Genomic DNA, 25,759 nt, shown 5'->3' with positions numbered 1-25,759 from the left:
CAAAAACACTTTCTCTGGGTTCGCAGGGATGTCGGGTCTATTAAACGGCCCCCACCTTTTTCCTTTCTACTACACACGTATATACACAAGTAATTTATTTAGCCCGTTGCTGCTTAATGATCAGAGGACATTTCCCTCAAATTACTATACACTGTTCTAGTGGATAATGTTTTTGTAAAGAGTCCCCACCTAATCAGCCTTTTCTAAAAGACTAAATAAATAGGATTTTGCTAATGTGTAAGCCTCCCAGGTTATCCTCTGGTGTGGTTAATAGTCTGTTTATTTTATAATCAAGCATTAGAGGTTGGTGGTAATCCTGTTTCTCTTGGAAAGCTGTCTTTGTCCTCAGAGGGACAAATGACGGTTTAGTTTAGTAATTGATTTCAGACAAATTAATGTGATTATTTGGACGTATTTATACTGATTTATGTAAAGCCTTTCAGCGCAAATATGATCATTGGAGCTGTGGGTTTGATTTTTGGATGCTTTATTAATTTTGGGGGTTTTGTTGATCTATAAGCTTAAAGTTAAGTACTTTAAAGTTGTAATCTCGAAGTTAAGATCTCGAAGATCTCAGTTTTGTTATCTTTGGCGCCACATGTGGCGATAAACGGTCATTGTGGGAGCACACTTCACAGATATCCAGACAGTGTCGCATGTGTGACGTCTACGGTCGGCTCCGGTTGTAACTCTTGATTTTCCTCGCTGACGGTCGCTTTCCTTTTCAGACTGTTTGCCTTCATCTGAGCGTCGAGTTTGTTTCTTTTTCTTTCTTATGGTTGAAGTTGTATCTGTAGTCATCCATCTTTTCTTTGTTTGTTCAGCCATAGTAGATTACTGTTTACTCGCATTGCTTACAGAGAGCGGAAAAGCAGCCGCTTAGCTCCGCCTACCCTCTCTGGCAGACCAACCACTGCTGGGTGATGGAAAACGCGTCACTAACTGGGCGCCGCTTATCGCCACCGACAGTCAGTCTGTAATGCTGCTAATGCAAAGGCTTTCATCAGTGGCCCACAGGCTCAATCACTGTAGTGTAACCTCATTCAGCGAAAGTGACTTAACAGACATTTATTTAAATAAAAATCGAGATTATTACTTTAATTTTGGTGTCTTCTTCAAACTTACATCTACCCCCGTTGTCTGTTTTAGAGGATTTAATGGAAAAGTCTCGATATCAAGTCAAACCCATTGGAAAGCACAAAAGTCTGTACAGGCGTCGATGTTCATTGAGATTCATGACAAAAGTGTGTTCTTAGAAGCCAGGTTGAGCACCTTAAGCCTCAATCTTTCCAAGACAGCTCATTCCACCATGACAAAGTTGACTGTTTGAACCTTATGAGTGTTCGACTTTGAAGAGCAGGAGGGCAGCCTGCTTGAAAATAAAACTGGCACATGCTTCAATTATCCTCCAAGTCGAGCCTTTGAAGTTGCACATTTTACATTTTTAGGCTTTTGGCTCGTGGTGCCACGCGGAGTGATTCACACAGAGCGATCCAGTCAGTGTCTCGACACTTTGACACGACACGTAGCCGCGGGTAGAAACGCTGTTGTGCCGCGAGATCAAGCCCGTGACCTTTCAGTTACACCATATTCTCTCCGACATCAAGGGCCACCCTGCTTTTCTCTCTCTCCGGATGCAACAAGCATCGCTGCTAAGTACCGCAGTGACACGACTCTGGTCTGATATCGCCCCTCGCAACCACACCGCTTCGAGTTACACCGGGCTCCAACCTAAATGGGCTTAAATTTTTAATTTGCGCTGGAGAACAGAGATCACATCTTGGGAGGATAGCATAGCTGTAATTTATTTAAGAAGCCCACAAAAGGAGAGTTATTTTGGAGGCAGGGAGCTGGAAGGGAAAGTATCCGTGTGGCATTTTTTTGTTCAGCCCAAGGGTGTAGTAGGTAGACTCCACTCCGCAGTGACCTTCTCCGAGCTGAGGATGAACATGCTATTTATGCTCCATCCTCGGGTAAAAAACTGTTCAGTGCAAGAACTCTTCCTCCTCCATCCTGAGGAACAATGGGAGCGCTTGAATAATTGATTTGAAGTTTTGCTTAAACTCAGAATCCTTTTACATTTTTACCAGAGTAAAGCGATTCGGCTCGGTCACCCCTCAGCTTACCTCGTGTGGGATTCCTCTTCCGTTTAAAGACGCCCTGCTCTGAAGATTGCAGGGGAGAGCGCGCTCAACTCCCTCCCCCCCACCTCGGTCAAACACGCGTCAGCTTCACCGGCGAGAAATAAAAGCTTTGTCGCTATTAATTAAAGCGGGCCTGATTAGCGCTGACAGGTGTGGCAGGTGTTCTGTTTAGTCAAGCAGCGGCGGCAACAAACACGCATGCAACAATCTGCGGTAATTCATTAAAATCACCATCAAAGCTGCCACTTATCCGCAGCGAGTGGAGGGGTGAGTGTGTATGAAAAGTGGGGTAAACTGAAGGGAGGGGCGGGGGCTGAGGGTGGTGGCACGCTATCATGCAGTTCATCCTTAATGAGTGTGGATTAGCGGGGATGATCCGGGCTTTGCAAAACCCCTGGTCCAGGGCTGGTGGAGGTTGTGTGTGTGTGTGTGTGTGTGTGTTTAGAGATAGGAGGTGACATCATGACACAAGCCAAAGTCTGGAAATCGTTCCCAGAATTCTCCACAATGCCTGATAACTGTAATAATACACTGCATGAACCAGTGTGTGTTTGTGTGTGCGCTCCTCTCTCCCGACCAATCACAACGCAGTGCGTCAGCCACCTCCTCCCTCGCAGATGAGCTGAAGAGCTGATTAATATTTCTCCGCGGTGATTTATTCATACATTTAATTATTTGCGAGCAGTTGCCTTCGAGGGGAGAACAAAACATGTTTGTTACTCTTTTTTTTCCTCAACACTGTATAAAAAGAAGCATCTAGACATGGGAAAAGAGAATCATAATGTGATGATTATTTCATGATTGGACTGCACAGTGTTTTTAAGGACGACTTGTTGATAATGCTGAACCCTTACGGCATGAATTTGTAAGTGTGCTAGCGCTCACAGCACCAATCATGCCACAGCTAAGAGAGAGTTCAGAGAGAGCTTATGTGACTTGTGACTACAAACTCACCAGTTTGCATTTGCATGCTGAAAGTTCAGTCACGGCCGTGTGGGGGAGCATGCGAATGAGGATGCTGCCTTAGAGAGTGCTGGTGAGCTCGCCTTGAACTTCATGTTTGAACCAGGGAAGCTTCTGGAAGGCGAGGAGGTCGGGGAGTGTGTGCTGGAAGACACAATGTGGATATGCAGCAGAGCGGTGCAGACAAACACAGTCATCATCAACCTGAATGAGTGAAACAAAAATCAAAGACTTCATCACCCAAGATTCAAAGACTGGCAGGAGAGTTTTAGAAACAGGAAGTCGCAATTTCACTCTAACTGCCATATTGCCTCCAGAATCCAAGATGGCTACCAGACCAGTTCTAAGCTTAATCCAAAAGGCAACTGGTTCTAAACCCACCAGAAGAAGCCTTTCGGATGAGAGGTGAAACGTCTTCAAGAACTTCAGCCAAGCCCAGTTGCCTTTTGGATTAGGGTTAGAATTACCATGACATGGATGACGGAGAACCTTCACAGATATCAGCCCAGTTATTTGCTTGCCTAACTTTAGTTTGGTGTTTTATACATGTTTTAATGTCTCCTACAAATCTAAGCAAAAAGGTTGACCCCTCCGAACAAACTCAGATGCCTTTTGTCTTTTTGTGTTTGTTTTTGTGTTAGGAGCTCTAGAAAGTCTCTCTTAAGATCTGCTGCTACTAGACTGCTGAGGTCAAGTGGCCACAGTCTTTGATGGTCTGATTACAAATCCTGGAAACTTGACCTTGGTTAAAGGAGCTTATGGTGACTAACGGTAATCGCGGGAGCACACTTGACGGGCGCTTTCCTTTTTAGTCTGACCGTCGAATTTGTTTCTTTTTCTTTGGATTTTCACTTATGTTGAAGTTGTATCTGTAGTAATCAATCTTTTCTTTGTTTGTTCAGCCATAGTGGATTACTGTTTACTCGCAACAATTGCAGAAACCGGAAAAGCAGCGGCTTAGCTCCGCCTACCCTCTCTGGCAGACGAACCACTGCTGGCGGATGGAAAACGTGTCACTAACTTGGCGCCGCTTGTGATTTTTTCCAGGAAAGTCGCACCAGACAGCCAGTCTGTAATTCTGCAAATGCAAAGGCTTTCATCAGTGACTTGACAGACATTAATTTAATTGAAAATCACTCAGATTATTACTTCAAAACCAAATTAAATAACTGATGCCCTTATTTTAAAGGAGAGGTCAGGTTAGGAGTCTGACTTTTCACACACATCAAACACCCCAATGTCTCAGTTTGATGACAGCCATCTCCTCACAGGCAACGGTTAATCTGGAGATTCGCAGCAGCCACGTAAAGATGTTACAGTGATATGTTTGCTGTCAGAATGAAATATAGACCATTGTCACAAAAAATCAAGCATATCTTCCACTCAACACTTCTGTTCATTCAATGCAGCGTGCGAGATGGAAATCAGATAGTCAACGGACAACAGTTTGAGTAGCAGCCATAAACATGTGGCCTGAGAGATGATCTATAATAATTAATCCTCTGTGTCCAGTCCCAACAGCCTCCCACTCTAACCCCCCACCAATCCACCACACACACACACACGCGCACACACACTGCCAGTCAGGCTCAGGAACACAGCTGTGACCACCTCGGCGCCTTTCCAACTCAATGTCACCAATCGAAGGACATCGAGGGGATTTAGTCCGTCCGTCTCTCTCTCTCTCTTCCTGTTAAACCCCTTCACAATAGAACACTCGCTGTACTTCATCATGCCCATCATATCATGAGGCATTAACATGCGGGCCTACAATAACATTATTTATGGAGGCGTTAATATTAATATCGACCTGGGGGCTGTCAAGCGAGCTGATTTACGGTGCGCTGGAATGCCGGGCCGTGTAGAGGTGACAGGTGGACTAATTGAATATCAGTCACCGCGTGCAGCACGCCCATAGACACTCACTCATTCAACATGCATACACACACAAATGTGCAATCTACACATGCAAAAAAAAAGACAATCGTGCATGCATGACAGCACTCTAAACTTAACTAAGCTACGTGTGCAGGTGTACTTAAGACAGGTTACCTCATCCACTTTTTAACCAATGTTGCGTAGCAGAAATCCTGACTGGGGCTCAGCTGAGAGTGTGCAGGACGCTCTTGTACTTATCTGCACAAACCAGGCCCCGCTAATGAAACTTCAGTCAGAGAGGCTCATTGCTGGAGTGTTTCATCTGAGAATTGTGCTGTTTGAGTGCGCTGAGGTTCTCTGACAGAGCACAAAGGTAGCGGATTAGCTAGCAGCCGTGGAGAATAATGAGGTTGCAGGACAAAGGCACTCTGGTGGAGTGCAGAGTTTTTTGTTTTTTTTTAATGCAGCTCTTGCCAATTTTAGGGAATTTGAGGCACTTTGGATGTGTTTGTGCTCGTTTTGTTGTGTTTATAGTTTAACTGAGCAATGGGGGGATTAAATACTGTGATTCAAACTCTTTCTAGTGTTTTCGAATGAGGCCTCTTGCAGACATGGGAGACGCAACCTTTGTGGCTTTAACCTAAAGGGATGCCGTTTATCCTTCAGACTTAGCAGACTTTTATGTTAATGATTCTTACGACTTCATTCAGACGATAGTGAGTTAAAAAAGTTCTGTTTCAGTGTTTTTGTTATCTCCAAAGCTGCATTACTGATGGATTTAAACGTATTTTCCCATTGGAGCCTTAATGACCCTTGCCATCGCTTCCTCTGACACAATTTCACATCATTTTCCTCATTAGATGACATTACAGCAAATTCTGCTTCCTGTTTTATAAAGTCCAACAGAGCACAACCGGTGAATGACAGGACATTAAGTTGGGACTCTGGTGTGAAAATTGTTTCATATTTGCTCACATGCTGTATCTAATGAGTTTTACTGGATATTAATTTATTCAGACGCTTGGAACTAACGGACACTGGAGAAACACAGAGGGGCTGTTGGTCCGATTACTAAGCTAAGAGGGATTTTTAACCTCTTCTGCTTTGGTTACACTGCAATGTGATCAGTTTATACTGATTCAAGATATAATCAATGTCCTCAACACCTTTAGATTGGCCCTTTTACTGTGTTTATTACACAGACTGTGATTAAAGAGTAATCTCAAACAATACTGAACCACCTTCTCTGTAACAGACTGATATAATCTGTATTTACAGATTCTACATAAAATGTAGAATCTGCAGGCAGGGACGTGGACTTTGGTTTGGGAAGTTCTGGTTTCCATTTGTAGTTGCTTGTAGTCCGAGTAATATCGACCAATCACGTATCAGCAGGCTGCGGTGTATGCAGGAAAACCAGTCCGTGAGGAGAGCAAAGGCAGGCGGAACGTAATCCACCGGCTCCCATCAGCGTCATCCGATGATGATTTACCTTCTTATTAATCTCTATAAACAAGTTCAGCAAAGTTCAGCAAGTTCAGAAAACGATCTGCTCTAAATGAAAGCAGTTCAGCGTTCAGATTTCCCGACTTCCTCGAATGTTTCAGAAGTGATCGATCCGACCTCCGTTCAACAAACGAGCATTTTAAAAGGAGTCTTCTTCTCCTCTTGAGGAAAAGACCTGACAAAGCTGCATTTTTACTTTTTAAAAATCTGCATCCAGATGTTGTAATGTTTGGCAAAAGTAAGACCTGTTTATTAAAGTCAATCACAAGGAAATCTGTTTCTTTTTCTGTAAACGTTGCAGCACATGGAAAAGGAAGTCTTGTCTGGAAGTCGTTTAATCGCTAACCGCTGGCTACACAACCGGCACGCTCATTGTTGTTCCCAGAAGCTAAATAATTGTCAGACTAAAGTCGATACTTTTTTACAAATCTGCATCATGATGACGTAAGACCCGTTAATTCAAGTAAATCACAAGAAAATCAGTTTCTTTTCTGCGGGGGATTTAAGGAACCACCAAATGACGTCATTTATTTTGCTGACATATCTGAAGAGGCGAATTTCGGTTCATGTTTGATCTGAACATACGGTCGCTTCTCAAGTTTCTAACTGGACTGTACACAATGCAGCGCACGGAAAAGGAAGTCTTGCCTGGAAATCGTTTATCGCTAACCGCTGGCTAAACTGGATACACCCGACTTGTTCAGCGTTGTCCCCAGAGGTTTTGTCTTCCCCAGATGATAGCCGATGGATGCAACATGAAAACATCTGGACGAGTGTGACTGATCATGACTTTCATATAAAACTGACCACGCTGCTTACTCAATCATGAGACCAACATGTGAAACATTAGATATGTAATGGTACAGAAGAAAGAAAGCGTGACATTTGGTCATTTGCAGTACTTTGTGGGTCAGAATGCTGCCTGGAGTCGATTAGAATACATTTGAATGACTAAAAGGGGGTTATTATCCAATGAATGTCTCATTATTTCTCTCTCAGAGCCCAAAGGGGCCTTGACTGGTGCTTCACTGCTACATGGCGCTGAATTGAAACAGTCATTTCCATGAGGTCGATTCACTTTTTTTTTTTTTTTTTTTACATTTGCATTTAGTCAATGCTCCAAACCAGAGCAGCTTACAGTGAGAGCTCAGGTAGAGACTTTTCAAGGACACTGAATGTGGAGAGCTGCACATTGTGACGACTGAAAGACCTCTCACATTCATGTTACATCTCTTTTTCTATTACAACACTTTGGACACTTTGGCTGCCTTTTTTAGCATGACACGCAAATTGAAAGAGTCCGACAAAAATAATACACAGTCAAAAGCAGCAAAACCTGGCACACATTGTGTATGAACTGTAACACGGCTGAGGTCAATGTATTTATGAATGCAGTGAAATTCAAAAGCATCTCTCTTTAAGGTCAGGAAGCTTAGATTCCTGCGAGTGTAAGGAATGAGGAGTGGAGTGCCAGAGGAGGAATCTGCCCGCCGTGTGATGTGAATGAAACTGAGATTTTATTTGATATCATGTATTCTTGATGAACACTTAAGAGGTGCTTTTTTTCAATCAAGTCATTTTTTATTATGAATAACTTTCTATTAAAATAAAAAGACTGATGAATGATGAATGAATATTTGGCACATTTCTGACACTACATTTGTTTAATCCAGAGTTTCAAACATATTTTGAGCAGTGTAAGGCGGGGTCCACACTTCAAGATAATCAGGCCAATTTTGGGCCCGATTCCCCCCCTCTGACAGATGTGAGCAAAGTCCTGTTTTTTTGATGGTTCTGAGGATTACGTTGCCAGATGTTCCTGTGGTGTGAGGGATGTTTAAAGATTTTACTTCCCCCGATCTGCTCAGAAGAACATCGCGGCCGCACCGATTTCAAAACAAAACATGTTAACATGTAAACATGTTCAATATTTACGACCCGATATCCTGTTGCGTGGGGGGAACCCCGAGGACAGCCGAGCATGCACTCTGTGTATTGTCACGTGGAACATAGCGCAAGTGAACACAAGTTTGTTACATCTTCACACTGTAATTGCAGAGTAACTTTAATGACGCTAACTTTAACAGCTATTTTTCCACTTGCTTCAATTGAGCCTAAGGATGCCGTTTTTATTCACGGAACTGTTTCATACAAAGGCTGGGAAACTTCTGTAAACTTTGTTGTTAGCTAACGTTAGCTAACATTGCTCAAGCTACAGAGCTTGCGTCGTCAATGTTAGCAACCTGACCTATTGAAGCATTTTCTGAAATGTCAACAGTTCAATAATCATGCACACAAAACAACATGAAATGCCACTTTGGGAGTTAAGCGTAACGTAACGTTACCCCAGTGGTGCGTGGACTGCTTTCACATCCACGCTGCGTCGGCAACAAGTTACGCTCGGAAACAGCCACACATCACTTGAGCGTGTATTTCCACAGCTTGACAAGAATACTGTTTTATGCTGATAAATAACAGTTATCCTGTTGTTTGTAACCCGACCACATTAACTGTTAATTTCCATGCGAGGGATGAATATTTAACAGAATTTTACAATTATTATGAAAGAGCTGTAAGATACCGTTTTAAATCCACCGTAAATTTATAGAAATCCATTGCAGTGCATGTTCACGCCGTCTCTACGGCGCCATCTATAGTTTTTTTCTGCATCACCAATTCTTCCTGCCCGTCGTCCACCATGTTTGTTTGCTCTACGGTCACGATTGGTGGCGACAGATTTCGCGAGATTCTCTGGTTGTTGGTGAATGAATCTGTTAGTGTCTGGTGTGGTCACATCGTTGCTCTCCACACACTTATAGGAACAAAACAGTTAAATCTATTATTATTTGTCATCATGTGTGGGGTCTCTCACATTTTCAACATCTGTAAAGATTTTCTTTTAGTGTGGGCGAGGCCTTAAGAAAATAGAGGGTGACGGCGTTACACTGACTTTGCTAAACCAGCCAAAGCTATTTGATCTCAAGACATTGGAGCAAAAGTTTATAATTTAATCCCCTTTTCTGAGCTGATGTTAGAATAAAACAGATTTTATTACTACATGTCCGCAGTTTGACATAAATTAAGTCCAGTTTTCGCTGTGTTAAACTCTTATTTGTCCAACAAGGACTTCCTGTGCCAATAACCTGCTTTAACTCGCTCATTTTTCATGGTTGTGTTTTGCCGAGAGCGTTAATTCTCTTCAGTCTCATATGAATCTAAGCTCACTTGTTTCCTCATCTCCCTGAACTTCCCTCCTCTCTTCCTCTGATCTTTTTTACTCAGCTTGTCATTTCCTCTCCATCCACCCTCCTTCCTCTCTCCTCATCCTCACTACTACTCCTCTCCTGTCTTCTCCTCAGTTTTTTTCCCCCTCTGTGTGTGTTCACCTGTCGTTTCCTCGCCGCTTTCCGCTCGCTCAACCTGTCGCTCTTTGACTCCTCCTCTTCTCCTCCTCTCTCCTCTTGACTTACCTGCTCCTCCCCTGTCACTTTCTGCTCTCCTCTTCCTGAACTTGTCCTCCTCCCACTTCTTTGCTTTTTTTCCCCCTGACACATCCATTCCCACACCTCAACTTCACATCTCTCGACTGACGCCTTTATTTCCTGTTCTTCCTCTTTTCTCTCATCATCCGCTCTCTTCTCCTAAAGATGTGGTTTTTAATTGCTTTAGGGCACATCAATGCTTTAATACCTGCAGAACAATGGTGAGAACCGGGAAGCTCTCGTGGGTTGAGATGAGGACAGGACAGAAAGACATTGGGCGCTACCATGGCAACTATTCTTTTTTATTCCAAGACAAAAATCCCTTTGCTTTTGTCACATCAAGGTACAGACTGTGTTGACATTTCATCATCCGGGGTTGAAGTGTGCGGTTGTGTTTTTCCGAGGTAGAAGCCCTGTTGACATTTGAAGAGAGTAGGTCAGCCTTGTGTTATTTTCTCTCCGTGCTTTTATCGTGTACAGTTCCCCGTTCTTCTTTCCTGAATGTACCCGGCGCTGTCACGTTGCTGGAGAGAAAATACATGGCACATCTCTGAGCATGCATGTTTTCTTTTCCCAATTTGCCATGCACCATGATGCTCGGCCATCTGTCCCAGCACGGTGACTAAATTCCACGCCAATATGTTGCAGGGTCATGAGAAAACAAACCGGAGCTGCTTTTCCACATGAGTGGACCAAGCATAATGTAACCGCCGACCCACTGCAGACAATTCAAATATAAAACCCTCACAGAGCTCGAGCGTCACTCCCTCACCTGTGTGCTATTGTGCGGGCGCCAGGTGAAATTTCCACTTTCCTTTTGTGTTAATTTGGAATGAGTTTTAGCTTCCGTGCTACTCGGCTAGCCCTTCATTCCGGCTGATTAATGGCGCCTCGCCCGGTCGAGGGAGTGTCTCATGCGTCGGAGGAAGCGGTAGTGCAACAGCGTGTGTGCAGCGAATAAATGCTGTACATTAAACAAATTCCCCCGCGCTCGTCTTGGCAGCCAGGCGTGTGGGAGGAGGGAGTGTTGCACAATCGGCCACTTCTTTTTTTTTTCTCCCCTCTGTCTCTTACCGACACACACATGCATGCTTATGTGTGTAAACAGACACGCATGCAATTATTTCAAGACTTTTTTTTTTGCACGATTTCACAAAAAAAATTCAACTTTATGAACACATTTATGCCTCACAAAGACACCGTTCTCTAGAGCAACATAAGCTCTACATTCTGCCTGGAATTCACTAAATGTTCACACACACACAGACACACACACACACACACACACACGCACACACACACGTCTCCCCTGCTGCATTGGGTGTATCAGGGGATCCCTCAGCCTGTTAGTTGACACTGATTTGCCAGCGTGGGCCGACCTGACCCGAGTGGCCTGTCAGAATAAAGGATCATGTTGACCGTCCGCCGTCAAGGTAATAATGCCCAGAGAGGATGCTGGGAGTCTGGAGTCTACAGGCAACTTCATGAGCTAAAGACGGAAGAGGAGGAGGAGGAGGAGAGAAGGGAGTCAGTAGACATTTGTCGTCCTCTCTGCTTCCTAATATTCCCCTCCTACAACACAGCGCAAAGTTGTCTTTTTAAAGCCAGAATTTTTTGAGAGAGTGGCAGTTATACTTTTAAAAGCATGTGCATTTTTTTAAAGAGGATGATCTGATCTAAAATGATGCAGATTTTAATGACTTAAAGAAGCCGATTTCTTCACAGTAGCAGCCGTCACCATAGCTCAAGAATCAAAGCGTGAAAACACAGCGAGCCCACGTTATGCCCCTGTGGATAATGATATCACATGATGGGCAGCGCGTTTGCACTTGGTATGAATTATGTGTCTCATTACCTGCACTCCACAGTATCTGCATAGTGATGTGATCTCTGTATGCAGAACCTGCACTGATATTGTGTTTCAACCCTCAACCCCCCCAAAGTCCAAACTGTTATTTATGCAATACTACAGCAGCTTGTCATGTCGTAGCATTTGGGGAACCTCTCCTATAGGAGCCTGAGCGGCCGTATTAATCGATCATGCAGCCGCCGTGCGTTCCAGCAGTGATATTCATATCGTTATCTAGAAGAGTAGAGACTCTGGGCGCAGTGTAATGATGAGCTCCTTCGACCTTTCACTGGAGATAACCTTCCTCAGCTGCTCGGCGGAAGCTCCTTAGGGTGGACCCACGGCCGCCCACAGCTGCAGACCTGACTGAGAGTATCAACTGAATACAGAGGGAGAATACTTCAGGATGCATGGACACACACAGAAACATGTTCAAATTAAAGAATAAATAACCACCTGCGTGCATCTACCACACTAAAGCGCACACGTATACACCCACAGTGTTGGACCACGCTCATTAGAGATGTGAAGGAGAAAATGATCAAAAAAAAAAAAAAAAAAAGCCAGGAGGGATTTCATGCAGATTCGCACTCCAGCGCTCTCAGGCAATCAGCGGCGAGCCTCCTCTTTGCCCGAGAACTGTCGTCCTGTGGTCACAAAGGGCAAGGAGCACAGAGAGAGAGAGAGAGAGCAAGGGAGAAGCTCATCTCAGCGTTTGTCCAATTCCCCCACCTACCACTTGAGGAGGCAGTTCATTTGGTAGTCCCTTTCATTAATGTTTCTCTTTCATTTTCTGCCCCCTTTTTCTCTCCCTCTCCGACTTTTTCTGTCCGACTTTAAAGGTACGAGTGAGCGAGAAGAAGAAGACGCTGGAGCAGCTGAAGATATGAAGCTAAAGAGGTTTTGAAAACAACCCAGCGGTAAGTGGGCGACTCATTTTATTTCATTTGTAAGACTTTTTGCACATTGCACCGCCATATTAGGAGACTGTTTTATATATCAAATTATATCCAACAATAGATTCCTCTGTTTTGTCTGTAAAATAGTGCATTGAATTGATCCCATATTCTCTGCACATCTTGTATTTTGTCATGTATTTAGCAGTTTTGGGCAAGGAGGTCCACAAAACAGTGTACAAGTTAATTTGGTTCCTAAGTGTCCCTCCAGGTCCAGCGGCCTTACCTCCCCTTCCCAATCATCACCACAACATGACACGTGTCAAATTCTCTGCGTATTTCTCCGCTCCCGGCGCTAAACCCATCCATCCATATTGACAGCTGAGCAGAGGCTGAGGGCGAGCTATGATCCACCTGTCACAGCAGGCTGGCGCTGAGGAGCTCCTCCTGCACTCCTCTCATTTAACAAACCGCATTGGTGGTTTTTCAGACCTGGAAGCTGTCACGCATCAGTTTAGAGGAGTAATGCGCTCAGCCGCCGGACTTTTTCCTGCTTCATTCATATTCACGCCTGTCTGCTTTGGTGCACACCACTAAGTGCAGAATTTATTTAAAAGGTTTCCACACGTACTGTCTTTGAAATTGATTAACAGATTATTTTTGCCGTGTTTAACATCCTACTGGGATTAGAAGGGCGGCTGAACAACATGCAAGGCCTCCATAAATTGAAATCAATGCTGCTTTTAATTAATTACAACTGTGTGTTTTAGTTATTTATTTAAAGAGGGGGTATTATGCTGTTTCACATTGAAGACATATATATAATTTTACAATGTTGGATGTCCGTACTAAACGTGGGTGAAGTTTCAAATCTGTAGGTAAAAGTATGTTGCAGTAATCCCCAGGCTTCTCAGCTCAGTCAGCAGGCCGCTGTGATCGCCAGGCTTCCCACAGTTTTTTCTACACGCTGCACTTTGTGACCCTCAGCAGGCTTCAAAGAGCTGGCCAATCAGAAGAAAGTGGTCTTGTAGGGGCGGGGTTTCTTAAAGGGACAGAGCTGACTGAGTCGTTCCAGGCGGAGGCTGTATGAGGGCCTGCACAGAGCACCAGTGTGAGTGTTTTTAACTGTAGATTATGCTAAGCTACTCCACAGGTATCACCGAGCAAAATATGAAGTTTGAAATTAGCATCATACCCCACTTAAAATATTTTATAGCCTATTCCTACAACTCACATTTCACACAATATGACAGACTTTTACATATAGATATAATACATTTTGTTGTACCCTACCATTTAATTTTCCATAGATTATCCACTTCACTGTATGTTTGTGTAGATTAATCCTATTCATCCAGCTATTACACCATCACGTCTCAAAGCAGTCCCTCGCTTGTACGGCGATACGTCCTCCTTGCTGCAGCTCCAGTCCAGTGGAGAGTTTAATTCCGAGCTGAAATATCTACTGTAGTTGACTCGGCTGCCATTACATACACTGCACAGCCCGCCCTCATTTCCATATCATCTCTTGATTATTAGTGCTGCTGGCAGAGCAGCAGACATGCAGAAACTGTGGATGAGTGTGGGCTAATGGGTGTCAGATCGGATGCAGGCCCAGACATCCCCCCTCAGTGTGCAAGGGGGGTGTCTGGCTTAACGTCACCTTACCGCCGGAGGCCTCTAGTCTCGTTGTACAGCTGTATTTGGCATATCGGGACGTGATGATGGTGAAGTCTCAGTGACCTGCTTCATTTGACTGCAGAAACATGGGAGAGGCGAGATGGCACATCTGGACCCCCCACAGTGGGCTCAACAAGCTGGAAAGTAAAGAGCACAGAGGGAAGAGCATGAGATCCTCTGACGGGTTTTACTGCCTGACTGTGTCATTTACACATCAGCAAAGGGACTCCTGAGATCCATTACCTAATATCCTAAGCTGGATATGCCCTCTTAAGAATGTTGTCATGTCTTCTCTTGTAGTGGTCAGATACCTTTCCCAGCTAACACGCCAGTTACATTAGTTTCAAATGCAGCCAGTACATGAAAAGTGGCACCACCATCCGTCCATTATCTATACTACTTACCACTATTCAATGAGCATGTCTTTGTACTGTGTGAGGACGCCGGAGTACCCGGAGAGAACCCACGCACGGGGAGAACCACACAGAAAGGCCCACTTCCTTGGGATTTAAACCAGGAACCTTCTAGCTGTGATGCGCATTTAACACTTAATTGAAGTTATATATTCTTAATTATAGTTTAGCTGGGTTGAGTTTCTTGGCTTATGATTGAGGCTACATTAAAATACAGAGAGATGCTCGTACTCTGGCTTCACTTTTACATTTTACCACCCAGCTGATGATCTAACGAGTTACAGTAAATAACTACAAGGAAGAGAATTGCTCTTTAAAGCTATATTTAAATAGATTCAATGTAATAACAAATGGAAATAAACATGTTATTATCAAAAATAAAGGAATAAGAATGTAGACTAATAAAAGAAAAATCCATGATGCAACCGATGACATTACAAACACTGCACGTTATATCAGCATTGGTGCCTCAGATTCTTGCATGCATCAGATGTGGACAAGTCTGATTGCCTGCAGGCAAAACATGTGTTTACATATCATACCAAGGAAAATTATCATTGGAAGCAGGACAACAATTCCATTGACCTGCTTGAAGTCTTTGACAGATCAAGGCCTCAAGTGAGGATACCTTCAGTGATGGCTGATGGTGAAGGATTGCACTTACTCTCAGTTGGTAGATTTGTCACTTGTTTGGTTGCTTTTCATATACGGCTGCCTTGTTGGTTAAAAGTACACATATATACACGTATAGATATACTGTACATTTGAAAAAAGAACCTCTTTATTCATCAGCCCAACATCTGCTTGTTGTTGGTCCCTGTGTAGTGCTTACACTTACATTTTGACATCCATTTCAGTTTGATGCTTACCTGCAAAGCCGCCGCAGTCGTTGCTGATTCAGATGCCTCCCTCTGCATCGTCCCTGACTCGGCCAAATCCCCGAGGCCTTTGCACCTGAGTGAACAGGCAGCAGCAACCGCTGGCTGCTCTTTGAAGACAGTTTCTAAGCAAAAAAGAGCGCAGTAGCTTTTTAAGTGGCTCCTAGGATGTTAGCAGCACAATTAAACAAAGCTCTGCTAATCTGTACAGCTGGCGTCAAGAGACACTGTGTTCTCACAGAGCCGTAGTTATCCGTAGCATGACTCCGGGTGTCTGACAGGCTGGATAATGTGCCCTGCAAGCTGCCACCGCACTCATCGCAGAAGCGCCTCCACTTCTGGCTTACTGTACGAGCAACAACCCCCAATATGCATCATAAAGAGAGAAGACAAAAAAACGGAGCGATGAATTAGCATTATTCAATTATCTACGCTCCAGTTGGTTGTAGCTGCATTTAAAGAAATGTAAATTGACCCGAAGTTTGGAGGTAATGAATTTGATTATGCAAGCGCATGTAATTTCATGGTGTTTGGGATTGAAAGATGCTCTGCTTATTACACTTTCCTCACAGTGATGGTGGAAAACTATGCAGCGTGTTGAATTTTAAAACGTCCCCTTTTTGTTTTATGTTTCGTATCATAATGAGACAATCTTCCGTTTTGTTTCTTTGAAACTTGGGACCCGTTCAAGCTTCGTTTCCGCTATTACGTATGTTAAGTGCAGCTCGACCTCTTTCTGAAGGCCTGTTATATTCGCTTTAACCTTATTTCAGGGCTTCTGCTGACCCTACAGACACGCAACACTTCAGCACTTAAGTTCCTGGAACCAAACTCTCCCACTAAACTTTAAGAAGCTGATGGATGAGAATAAACAACCTGCTGATGTGTCCTAATATAAAAGACTTGGATATATATTTTTAGGGTGGGGTGGAGAGATGCTATCTTCGGTCTATTAATGCAGTCATCGCTGTGTTGCCCCGGGCCGTAGGGGCCTAATCCAGAGGAGTGAGAGTGAATGGGACTGTGGCTCGAGCTTGCCAGACCTACTTAGGTTCTGGTTGAAAGCACAGTGCTGTGTGGGCGAATCTATTCTGTCCTGGGCAGGGCACAGCATAAACATTGCCCAGGGAACGCAGGCAGGCAGGCAAGCAGGCAGGCATGCAGGCAGTCAAGCGGACAAGAGCAAAACTATAAGGATGGTTGCCTTTAATTTCCTTTCCACTGACTCCCCTCAACTGTCCTGGGCCTGAGAGCAACAGAGAGAACAGTGTGTACGTGCGTGGACATTACCTGTAGAAACCTTTTTTTCTTTGGCTTCACCAGTACTGTTATCTACCCTGCACACACACACACACACACTCCATCACACTCTTTCACGGTGAATCTGCCCCGATCTATCCAGCTGACGGCCGTGAAGCGATGACTCGCTCGCTCTCTTACTGTCTTTAAGTGATCTGTGTTTGCTCCATGGCACTCTGGCGCTCTGACCTCCTGACCCTGCGTGTAAACAGAGCACCGCTACTCCCCCCCTGCCGCTGCCACCACCGCCCCCCCACCCACCCTCCGCTACCAAATAAGGAAGACGGAGCCACTGAGAGCCAGCAAGTCGGTCAGCCAACCCACTGAGGAGGCCATTAGTGAGCCAGCAAGCCAGCGGAGAGGTTGGTAGAAAACCACCTCTGGCATCACTCATCACTCACAGCCTCTCGGCGCACGCACGCTCACGCCATGCGCGCAAACACTTGCTGAAAGGCATACTTATATCTGCACGTGCACACTGACCCCAGAGCGTTAAAGGCACTCAGATGCACACACATACAGTACGTCGTATACAATGACACACATTGAAAAGCCCGCGTGCGCACAGTGAAAGACTCGTATGCACATGCAGCACATTAAAAATCACTCAGAGGCACTCGTACGTACAAAAGACATATTCACGGGACACCACACACATGCACATGTACACAGAGTAATGATATACTACTGCATTAAAACAGCCCACACACACACAACATAAATTATACACTGGCTTGTTTCAGCAAGACCTCCGAACAATCAAAGATGTGTTTCTAACTCTGCTGAAAGATGGATTTATATGGTGCTGTTCCATTACGGGTACTTATCAGTCAGTAAAACTGCTCATTAGCACGCTAAAAACAAGCCTGCACAGACATGATCCAACAAAACAAGGCAACAAAACAGCTTAACTAACCTTCCACTACACAGTGATACAAAACACTCCCTCTCTGTCTGTGTTTTGGTCTCCCTCAGCCCTCTCCCTTTCTTCTGAAATTCTTTGGTTTATTTAGCTGCGCTCTTTCACCTGCCTCCAAAATGCCAGCTGAGTTCAACAGAGCTGGAGGGAAAAGACTCTCAGAGAAAAAAAGACATATTGAGAGTGAGTCGGTTAAAAGAACTGCACAAGAGCTGAAGGAGAAAGAGAGGCAGGAGTAGAAGTGTTTGGTAACAGAAAAAAGCCCTCCGACAGGGTTATACAGGCTCGAATGCATTATGCTAACAAAAAACATTATAATTTAGACATTTATCTAATGTCTTTGGCCATGTTGTACCCTTTTTCCACCAAAATTAGCTTGTTGGCGCAGGTTTTTCCAACCCAGTAAGACCCGCTAATAGATGCTGATTGTCTCTTTTCCCATTGCCAGTGAAGTATACTGCTGTCCGTCTCTTTTCTGCTGCGTCACCATCTGACATCAGAAACGCGCCGGAGACAGGGCTAGTAAACGGTGAAGATTTTAAGGTGGTTAGGACTCATTCAGTCTATTTAGCAAACTCAGCGCGGACAAATTTGGAACAATGTTCGAGCGCTGCTTGGACGGAGACGGGCCGAATTTATAGCTGAGATGACGAGGAGTCGCAGAAGTTACCGACGGTGCATAGCATCGCGCCGGAGAGGGGGCGGGAGATTAGCGGGTTTTGTGTTCCCATCAATGCCGATCGGAGCCGAGGCGATAATTACCCGGGTCTGAATGCCTTTCACGCTAAGCAAAAAAGCCGGGTGTTAGCGAATGTTAGCAGGTTTTTTGCCCAGTGGGAAAGGGGCTTTAGACTTTTTAAGTGGGACTGTTATCATGCATCTTGCTAGGATGCAATGCAATAACACACTAGATGCACACAGATTGATTTTGCACACATAACTTTAGAAAGCATTTAAAGAGATCAGGATCTCTCAAAACACCAGTGAGCAGCAGCACTAAATATGTCACCAGAATCATGAATATAACACCGGTCACAGATGCTACGCTGCTTCTTTAACACTCTGAAGCCTGGCCTCTAATGAAAAACATATGAGCGTGTTTCACAGAGAAATGCACCACACGCACCACGGCATCTGAAGAGCGTCAAAGTTCCTCAAAACGCAGAGCAGGCTGACAGATTTATTCTCCAACCCAGCAGCATGTAATTCATTGCCCCTCCCAGTACACCCACCGCGCTCCGTCTCCATTCTCAAACTCCTGTCTATCGCAGAGCTCACTTGTGTATCAAGGTAATGAATTCATAATCTCTCTCAAGCTCTTTGTAGATCTCTATCGTGGTGGGAGATAAGAGGGAGCATCGTTGCACTCTAATAGCCGTCAGTCTGCCTTTGCTCCTGCTTGCTGTGTGCGTGTGTGTGTACAGTATGTGTGTGTGTGTTCGCCCATCACCACAAACCCCCAGCACACCATCCTCCATTTTGGCTTCCAGGGAGAGAAAAAAAAAAGCCTGGAGCAGAGTCACTTATCAGCTAACTGTTGAAGCTTCATGTCCACCGAAGGCAGCGAATGCATCTCAGAGGAAAGAGTGTTCCGAGCTGAGGCCTGGTCCACTTTCTCTCTGTCTTCCTGTGTCTTGTTCGCACTAAAACACCACACAGCACTTCCCAAACTTCGCAGACAAACACTCAACCACAGGGAGAGTAAATATCCGAGAGGGTGAGGCAGGCTCAGAGTAACTAAACTCGCGACAGGGGTTGGCTCTTGAGGGCCGCCGACTGCGCGTGGTTTTAATTGTGTTTTGGCGGGGTGATGAAACGTCCTCCATTTGAGCGCGAGCTGGCAGTAAGTGGGCTGTCGCCTCCAGGGACAGAGTGAACGATGGCCCGCTGCGATCGGAGGTGATTGCGCCTCAACCCCTAGGGGTGACAGATGAAGGAAGGGGAGCAGGGAGACAATAAGAAAGGAAGCTTCTTTTTTGAACTATCTTACATGGAGTAAAAATAGGACAGGGAGTAAGAAGGAACTGTAGGTATGTAAGGCTTAAACAGTGTAACAAGAGTTTGTAACATTCTGATCCTTTGTTAGCCTTATAGTTAAGCACCTCGTGCAGTAATAAATGGGAAAAAACGTAATTAAATTCCTGATTTAATTCTGAGCACAATACATTTTAATGACGTTTCATGGTTAAATAAATCTCTTTTCCGGGGGGAAAAAGCCCCCAAAGTTGCCATTAGCTTGTTTTTGCTATTATTGTGTACAGTGTAGCTTCTTTTTGAAGCTTCAAGCTCATACGCCTGCTAATTTATAAGCTGGCAAATGTGTAAAAGCACAGGCTTCTTGGAGGGCCTGTTTGTACAATAAACCACACCCGGGGCCGTATTATTTGTCTTATATTGGCATCAAAAAATCCCCAAAAGGCATCAACACAGCCAAGAGATTCAGTGACTCAATTAGCTACGTTGAAATTTAGCAGAAAGCTAGAAGCACCCACCTCACTCAAAGCGACCGTGCCCCTAATTCTGCATAACTAAAGGCTTAATATAATTTAAACAGCTGAGTTGTATGAAAATTCTCCATCAGTACACTTTTCATGAATATAGAAATTACCTATAGAGACCAAAAGTAGGCTCTAAACATGTTTATTTCTGCTGTAAAGTTCAAGTAATTTAATATGGGGCCTAATGGGGATTGACTCACTTTTGGAGTCAGCCTCAAGTGGCCACTTGAGAAACTGCAGTTTTTGGCACTTTACGTTAGCTTCTTTCCGACTGGTCAAAAAACCCACTAACATCCAGCTTTTTTGCTTAGTGGGAAAGGTTACAATCGGCATTCAGACCCGGGTAATTATCGCCTCGGCTCCGATCGGCAATGATGGGAACACCAAACCCGGGTCGACAAGCTAATCTCCGCTCCCTTTCCGGTGCGATGCTATGACGCACACAGCTACAAATTCCACCCGTCTCCGCCTCCATGCTGCTTACCAAAGAGTATAATGTAAGTTATTTGTGTGTACTGTTGTTTACAAACCCTGTTTCTGGCGTGTGACGCAGCAGAAAAGAAATGGAAAGGAGTATACTCCACTGGCAATGGGAAAAAAGACAATCAGCATTTATTACCAGGTCTTCCCGAGTCTGAAAAACCCGCGTCAACGTGCTGATTTTGGTGGGAAGGGTGTATTTGTCTCCTTTTCTCAGTTGTTGTTGATGTTCCGGGTGAATCAGGTGAAATAACTCTTTTGCATACATAATGTAGTAGTACTTCTGTATAATTTGAGAGGCATTATTTTCCCCTGAAATGCGTTTTTCTCGCATGTTAGCATTTTCCATTCAACAACAGTGATGCGCAGATATTCTTGTGAGGATAACCTTCACTCGGAGGCACACCAGCTGACAGAAGGAGGACAGTAGATTCAACAAGGTTCACTGGTCGTTTGGAGCATTTTCACACAGTACATTCTGTTACACGATTCGGTAACAAGATGCAAACGATTAAATGCTCTCCCTGGAGCCCTCGCCGCATCTTCCGCTCTCTGAATTTACATGCCGTTTATGAACACTCACAAGGAAAACAAAAAGTGGAGAGGGAGAGCAGGGGGAGAGAGATCCTAGTGTGGAGGAGTCTCATTATTCTGTTATGGATTGCACATGTCAGGCGGTAAGTGCTCTTTTTATCCTTCCAAAGCACTAGCCTCGGCCACTGAGCGCATTTCCCTACCCGAGTGAAATTTACCATGTTAAGGCTCACGCCACTTGGGGAATAGCAGTGGGAGCTGCTAAGATTTACCGGCCTGATTAAATAAGGGGCTGCAGTGTGAATAAGAGGCCAAGGGAGAAATCTACGCAACATAAACACATGTTTTTTACTCACTGGCTAAATTGATTAGCCCCCCCACTGTCCCCCTCACCCTTCACACCTCTTATGGTGTGTTACATGTCACGCTGGGTTTTAAACAAAGAGCACAGAGAGGGCAGTGGAGGATTGCATGTGGCTCAGCATGGCTTTCTGCCAACACACAGCAGAGATGGGTCTGTTCCTATTCATAACTGCCTGCATACCTTGAAAAGTTCACACAAGATATAGTGCTACTCTCCCTCCAATAGGGGAGATGAGATGCCTTTTATTTGAAGCACTACATGCCACAAATCACCCCCTCTTCCAAAGAATACCTAATTCAATATAATGACCCTCCATATCTTGCATACACAAAGGTCCTTTATGTTCCAGGAAGGTTATTTCACATAACCAGTGGCTGACATTACCTTCTGAGCCACAATGGATTTAGAATTACAATACAATCTGAAGCAAAAGTGAAGAACCTAGTGACATGTTGCTGCAAGCTGGCTGCTGGTAACTGATTGTGGGTCAGTTGATTGATGTGTCTCCAGCTTGTGTCTTGCCTCCCTGCTGGTCAAAATGGACACCAGCTGTCACCATTCAAATTCAAATTCTACCAGCCAGTCAGAGTTGCAGTTTCGGGCCTAAACCAATGTGATTGGATGAATATGTGGTCAAATCCCGCCTCACCTACAGCAAAGTGAAAGAAGTCACAATGAGACTTTCAGCAAACATGAAAATCAAAGTATATACTTTTGTTTTTATTGTGGCATATATAGTCAGACATCACTTTTTATTGCAGCTCATTGTTTTGCTAGTGTTGATTTTTCTGGGGGGAAAAAATGTAATTGTTGTATTTTATTATCTATTAAATAAACCAATTTATGCTAATTTTATTAGTATTGAAATTTAAAGGCAAACAAGGACAAGTGGGACATATGGTAGAGGGGCCACTGAAAAGTCCTGAATATTCATCAGACAATAAAACTAAGTGACTCAAAATTGTAATTATATCAAAGCATTGCATTTTAGCTGTATTTTGCTATGACATTTGCGTTTATAAAAATACGTTCCCCAAAATTGCTGTAACTTTTGTGGTTTGATCAAGAAAAAACCCCTTCAAAAAAGATATTTTACATATAAAAATAAATCAAGAAGAACTCTCCACCATTCTCGCAGAACTCCCACCGCCTTCGTTGTGCCACTGCACCCGGGCTGTGTACATTTGCCTCCTCTTCAATCTGCCATTGCAGCACAGATTTATAATGTAAAAGAACTGCCACAGTAACTCGTTTCGTTACAAGCCCCATTGTGTTATGATTTCCGACGAAACCGTGCTTGAACGCACCATGTGGTGGGATTTACGACTCAGGAGAAGTCAAGAGACTAAGTTTATGAGGCGGCATTGAACGCAACACGAGGCTCCGTATTTTTTCCCTGCAGTGGATAGGAGGGAGTAAAGGGGGGGTGTTTGACTCCTGTCTCCCCACCCCCAGCCCGTACGAGGTGGATTTGGGAAGAAAGGAACCCAAACCTGGGACGTGGAGATAACGAGAGACACCAATAAAGAGATATACATTTGGAGCTCCGCGCGCGGCGGTGTCGCGCACGGATTATTATTGGGTATTTTATTTTTTTTCTTTCACGGAGGAGATTCTGACTCGGAGCGTCTCATCTGGGGGAAAGGAATACAAACACACGGGGAATAAAAGGAGTATTTTATACTCGCTCCCTCCGTTAACAAGTGACTGCTCTGCCGCTGAGGAAAGGGATATAACGGTTTTTTTTCTACCGACGGGGATGCGAAGTTTCTGGTTTTCTGAGGAAATACAACCGCTCACCCACAAAGAATACGGATTTTAAAAGCGGTCCCCCGTAAACCAACTAGGGGGTAGTCTCAGAAATACTTTTCTCTCAACGTTCAAGTAAGTGCTTGCAACTTTTCCTCTTCGTTACTCTCGTTTCAAGACGTGAAACATACATTTTAAGCTAACAAATTGTGTCAGAGTTGGAGAAATAGGCTACACTTTCTAAATAATGCAGGACCGTTTTACCTACCGGTTGTTGTGTTTATGCTACTAGACTTCAGTCCTCAGGGGAGAAAAAGAAAAGGTTAACTGTTCCTTCTCGTAGCTCACTAAATGTATTTTCTAGGAAACTTGACTTTATTTTCAACTTAAGTTTCTTTGCATTTGATACACGGAATCTAAGTTGCAGGCTATGACCCCCTAAACAGACCTGCACCTCTATTCTCGTGAAAGTTTAACAAAAAAAAATCGGTTTCAAACGTCGAGGCTCGCAGCTTTCAGTCACTTGCTGATGGGAGTCAGGGTAAACTTCCATCACTAATTTTAGTGCTAAGAAATAGAAATACATTTGCGTATTAAAAAGGGGATTAAAAATAACTGTATCAATACCCTACGTTACTATAAGACTGCTTAATTAGAAATGCTGTGGGAATCTCCTATCCTGAGTTACACCATCAGTAATAATGCTGTAGGAGTATTTTGTGAAACAAAGACTTCCTTTAAGTTATCTCTCTGATGTTTGTAGAACATCCTTTTTTAATTTTATCAGCACTACTTCTTTCCCTCTTCAGGGCAATCTGCTGCCTTGAGAAGTAACTTTTTGTCTGATTGTGTTGGAAAGTTTAGACGCAGCTCCAGGCTATGGCCCTGCTTTTTCTTCTTCTCCTGTTTTTTTTTTTTTTTTTGTTAAGGCAAGCTAACGTTACACTAAGTCAAGTGAGTCCAATTTGCATTGCAATGGATCTTAATTTTATCAGAACATTTAAGGCTAAACCTTCCTGGGGCAACATACACCCCTCCTCCTCTTCACCCCCCCCCACCCCAACAGCAACTGCAAGCCAAAAAAAGATTAGTAATGCATTTCATTTACAGGGGGGTTGCTGAAGAGATGAGTCCAAACTCTGTTGTTTTTTGTTACGGGTGTTAATAAATATGGCAGGGGAGGGATCTTGAAATTTAGAGAGTTCAGAGGTTAGGGTCAGCCACCAGGGTATCCGTCTGGATAATGTAGATGTAAAGACGAGGAATTCAGTTATAAATTCCAGTTAATGCAATCATTACGCACCTTTTGGTGAACTTTAGACAATTCCCCAACATGGTGTAACTGCAAATCATCCGTCTTCCCTTCCAGTGTTCAATCAATCTGCTCAGTTGCTTAAATAAACCCATTTGTCTTACGATGAGAGTCAGATGTTGATTGTCAGAAGCAAGAAGGAGTCTTGTCCTTCAGAGTAATTGGACAACACGTATACCAAGAGGCTGTACGTCAAGTGTGCTCTGGATTCTTAATGTGGCTTTAATTGAACAATTTATCACCCCTGATCACTGTCAAATAACTCGGCAAGAAAGACAAAAGGCAATGAAAATGCCAAACGTGAGCTGCCAGGCACAGTCGGCGTAGCGTGACCGGCGTGTCTGTCACAGCAGCGTCAGCAAGGTGTTGTTTTATTTAATTTCACTTATTTATTTCCATCGCAGATCGATGCATTTGTGAGTGGCAAGCTTGTAAGCAGTGGTAATGAATAGTGAGGGAGGAGGTGGGGGGCAGTGAGACCATTACATCCTTGAAAACTTCTTTTATTGGACCAAACTTTTGATTTCTCCCCGGAGCTTCTTTTCCTACACTTGGACGAAAAGCTAATTGAATTGTGCCCCGGATATGATGCTTTTTTTCCCCCCATGCACGGAGGTCTTGGAGAAGTGTCCTCCTCAGGGTTTTGAAATTCATTTCCTTTGCAATTATTACTTTCTGAGCTGTTTTCCTTTATTTCCCCTACCTCAACAGTAGGGTGCATTCTCTCATTTTTAACGGGTGAAAGGGGGAGGAGAGGGAGACTGTAGATAGGCCTCCCAGGCTGACTGTAAGCTATTCAAAGTCAGTGTTTTACTACAGGTATTTGAAGGAGATTTGACATAATTAAGACTGCTGTTATAGCTGTTTCTCTCTGGATTCTTAACACCAAATGCATGTTTGACATTTTGACATAAA

The 25,759-nt window shown here is 44.0% G+C and overlaps 1 protein-coding gene across 1 annotated transcript in view; it reads left to right on the top strand.

Moving 5' to 3' along the window:
- The window catches only part of ptprsa (protein tyrosine phosphatase receptor type Sa), a 237,093-nt gene that overhangs the window by 35,059 nt on the left and 176,275 nt on the right, over nt 1-25,759 (top strand). Inside the window, exon 2 of the mRNA XM_069679489.1 lies at nt 12,665-12,742. The gene's annotated coding sequence lies outside the window, so the exon portion shown is untranslated. The remainder of the gene's footprint in view (nt 1-12,664; nt 12,743-25,759) is intronic.

Source organism: Semicossyphus pulcher, unplaced genomic scaffold (assembly GCF_022749685.1).
Source record: "Semicossyphus pulcher isolate SPU_LCO1_2020_fin unplaced genomic scaffold, fSemPul1.0.p SCAF_4, whole genome shotgun sequence".
NCBI lineage: Eukaryota > Metazoa > Chordata > Actinopteri > Labriformes > Labridae > Semicossyphus > Semicossyphus pulcher.
Note: the sequence above shows the minus strand (reverse complement) of the source record. Positions and strands in the feature narration are given on the sequence as shown.